This window comes from Lagopus muta, chromosome 2 (genome assembly GCF_023343835.1).
Source record: "Lagopus muta isolate bLagMut1 chromosome 2, bLagMut1 primary, whole genome shotgun sequence".
In the NCBI taxonomy this organism is placed as follows: Eukaryota; Metazoa; Chordata; class Aves; order Galliformes; family Phasianidae; genus Lagopus; species Lagopus muta.
In genome coordinates this window covers 61042643-61046872 of record NC_064434.1, presented here as the reverse complement: position 1 = coordinate 61046872, position 4230 = coordinate 61042643, and positions in this window count along the sequence as shown.

Sequence of the window (4230 nt, the reverse complement as noted above, 5' to 3'; positions counted from 1 at the left end):
GAATTTGGCCTTGTGCACAGCTTAGTACTAGGCTCTTGTACTAGACACAGGAAATAGGATCTCTGTAAAATCAGAGAACTATCACAGTCACTACTGTACAGGCACTGTGCACCGTATAAAAGTCTACAGTCATTAAGTTTTAAATGTATAAATGAACAAGATTCTGTGATACTTCGTGTCTTTTTTTTTTTTTTTTTTTTCCCAGCTAGTGTTAGAAGAAAGTAAGAAGATTAAGAGACATACAACAGCTAGTCTGCATCTAGGGATGTATTCTTATCCAGTATCATCACTGGTTTATTGGATTCAAGCTTTTGGTGAACTTGTAATCATACTCCATAAGGTTAATGGCAATAGTAGATCAGTCTGAGATAATGGGCCCTTGGACATGTTCGGTCTCATGATTTTGAGCTTTACTGTCATGCTGTTATATGCATTTTTTGTTTGTTTTACTTTTAATAAATAATCTGAAGGGTTTATGGATATTTTTTTTCCATTCTCTTTTCCTTTTGTACAGTTATAGGCAAAAGGATATTATTTAGTACAGGTGAAGGTTGGGAAAGCATGGGGAAAATGCTAAGACATAGGTTTGAAAGGCAGTTCCTAATATCTTGATCTAAACTAACAAATACTGAAATATCATTAACAACAACAACAAAAAGTTATTTTTAACAGATTCACTATAGCATTTCCTGCTTAGTACAGACAAATCAATGCACGTGGAAAATTTCTAAACTCTATGAAAGAAAATATGTTGCTTTGAGTTAGCTGCATATGGATGAGAAGCTGAGTCTGAACATTGTAGAATCCTGAAGATACACATACTTGACATACAAAGAGGTAATTTTAGATTTTCAGAGGAGACAAATGGACTGGGGCAGCTGCAGTAGTATGGAGGGTCACATTTCTGGCGAAGAAAACGTCATCTGATCCTTTGCTGAAGTTTATAGCACTGTTGATAAGAATAGGACATATTTCAGATAGTTTGTTAAAACAAGCACCTGACATAACTAAAATACAAATCACTCTGTCTTCCTGACAAGCTTTGTTTTACCACATGGTTTTTCAGGTTTTGAGGTGAATGTCATGAACCAGATGAACATGAAACAGTAGTTCAAGCACATGCCAAACAGTATAAACACCCAGAGAAAACAATATCTTTTTGCAAAGCTGAACTTGCACTTTAGAGTGAGTAATAGGAAATATGAAAATACGCAACTAAACAACAATCAATAACAATTTTCATAGATGGCATGCTAGACAAGGGGAAAAGACCTTTGGGGACATCACTGGATTCAGCATCTCTCCTTTCATGTTAATTGTTCATCAAAACTAGGCAGTTTTAATGAAGCATGCTTATATGTTCACGGAAAAGAAATCTGAATGGCTTGTGATGAATCACTGAATCATCAAAACTTACTAATATAAAAGGTGGGAGAGTGATTGGAAGTCATAGAAATAATCCCAATGTCCCAGTGATTTTGAAAACTGGTTTTGGAAATTGTTAACCCACACTGGGTCACAATATGAAGGTAATACCTGGAGCAGGAGAAACTTGTATAAGTAGACTAATCTGTTACTATAGTATACTGCAGTTAATCACTCTGCTCTGAGGATGTGTGACATGAGGGTTCAAAATGAGCCGAAATGAGGAAATAAATGTTCCTTGGTTCACCAGCACAATATCCTCCTGGCCTGGGAACTGAAGAGATGAGCACTCCACTGGTGAATGTTTTTGGAAGGAAGGAAATAGTGCAGTTTCAATTGCAAAATATTTGTCTGTTATTAATTCTATTTACTATCACATTTCTGAGCCTGTAGAACTGACTCAGGCCGAAGATTTGTATGGTTGAATGATTTGTAGGTTTGAATGATTGTATGGCGACTGTGCTTTTGAATTAAACCTTATCTAAAAGAATGAACTGGTGGTTTTCTTATTTATTCTGAAAGGTATCCAAAGATGACTTCAAAAAGAGTGCTGTGAGTACAAGATTCAGCACGTGATCACATCATTTTTTTCCAAATAGGTGGTATTGAGGATTGTGAATGTTTGCAGGAAAGAAGCAAGAAGCAAGCAAGGTAACAGGGTGCTGAGAGAACAAATTGAAGGTTATGTTAGTCATGCTGCTGAAGGATTAGAGATGGACAGATTAGTTTATGACTTCTTATTTTAATGTTCTACTCCTCTTGTACACTTTCTTGACATTTCTTCTGTTATCACTTTTGTGGAAATTGGAAAAGCTGAATGGCAGTACTCCATCGATCTACTCTGTAAGCTCTGAGAACTCATGAATCAATGTGATATGGCTATGGGATCAAAGACAGAATTTCGTCTACAGGAACATGAGCTGTAATGCACAAGGGAGATTCTTCCCAGCGATTCATGAGGCAGAGCTCATGAGTCAGAAGTAGTTTCCTTTTCTGGTATAATATGCAAGCTCTAAGACAACTCTCTTCTTTCTTCTTCTTTTCAAAATAAAACAGTATTTCTACTGTTCATGTAATTTCTCTTTTTGATAAATTTGGCAAATATTAAGCAGGTCCTTAATGGAACTAACCAGATTTCCCTTGGCTAAGAGTTTGGCTATAGGAATTATTTAGTCTTATAAATTTCAGTAGTTTTATAAGTTAAAAGGAATAATCAAATCTAACTGCCAAACCTAAAAGATCTCTAATCTCTTTCCCCCAAATGAAGTACTTGATCTATATCATGCACCGCAGAGGTTTGTGTATAAATGGAAAGTTAAGATTTCAGACAAACTTGTACTCTTTCTTCAATCCTGTATAATGGGGTTGCCATCATTCCCAAATATTGCAAAATTTTCAATCATCATCTTGGTTTTGTGCAGTGGAAAGTTAAAGAAAACAAACAAAGAATCAGGAATAACTCAAAGGTGATTGATAACATGAAATAAAGACAAAAGCTTCAATCGACATGCAGCTGTTACACATCAGGATTCCATCAATAGCAACTGCAAAATACTTGACTGAGAGTTGCCTGTGTCTGATTATTGCCCTTAAGAAGCTCCCAAGCAGTGTTGTTGTCTAAGTGTCACTTTTCTGAAAGGACAGTTTCTTTCAGTAGAATGTAGTACTTAGAGTATTCAGTTGGGACTCCTATACAAAGCTTTCTATATCTGCCTTTTTATAAAGCTTTTATTTTGTTTTTAATGACTTACTCCTATCAAAACATCTCAAAATGGCACAGAATTAGTATGATTTGTGAGTGTAATGAAAAAAAATGGAAAAGACTAGAAGTTGAATTGCCACTTGAAACTCATCTCAGTCATACTAAAACCTCCTTCTGTGAAAATCTTCTGGAGAAATGAAAGGAAGAGCTAAGGAAAACTTGTTTGATTCACTAGGAGGAGGTGGTAAGTACTGTAGGTGATGAAGATTAATGCAGATAATTGTTATTGCAATTGAAAAGTACTTGGAACATCTGGGGTCATTCTAAGGCTCTTCTGAAGTCTTCCTGCATAAACATGGTAAATTCACTTGATCTCCCTGTGACTCAGTTTCCTGACTGTAGAAAAGGAAAAATAGATGGTATGATAGAATAACTGCACTTAAAACAGCTCAGATCATGAAAGAGGCTAAAGAGATTTTTTTCGGGAATACTGCCACCCGTAGGGTTCTGAAGGTTGTTTTACCCAACCTTAAAGCATGCTTACTCTCTTTTCCAATCCAGTTTATATCTGTAAAAAAAAAAAAAAAAGGATGGATAATAACAATAACAAACAAACAAACAAATGTGGCAAAACAGATTTAGACTATACCAAATAAATGCAAATGGCACAGTATGGTATGGCATGGCATGGTATGGTATGATAAAGAAGTACTGAAAAAGTACCAATGATTCTCTGTTTTTTGTTTGTTTGATTAGTTTTGGTTTTTCCTTTTGCTTTTGTTTTTTTGTTTTTGTTTTTGTTTTTGTTTTTTAGCAGTGTAAACTGCATGTTTCCTCACAGCATGCAGCTTCCCGTATAGCACATACACAGTAGTTGAGAACACACTTGCTTTTCACAAAGCCCCTAGCAGCAGACACAGAGCTTCCCCTTCTTCCCAGTCTCCATAGCCCTCAAGAAGCCTGACTGAACCTTTCTCTCCTGCCTCAGCTGAAATGAGCAAGCTCAAAGAAAACTTTAAAAAGAAAAATACGATTCTCTGGTTTCAGCCGCAGGCTGAGCTTGCGCTTTTCCCTCGGCGGATGGCGGCTGCATTCAGCCCCGG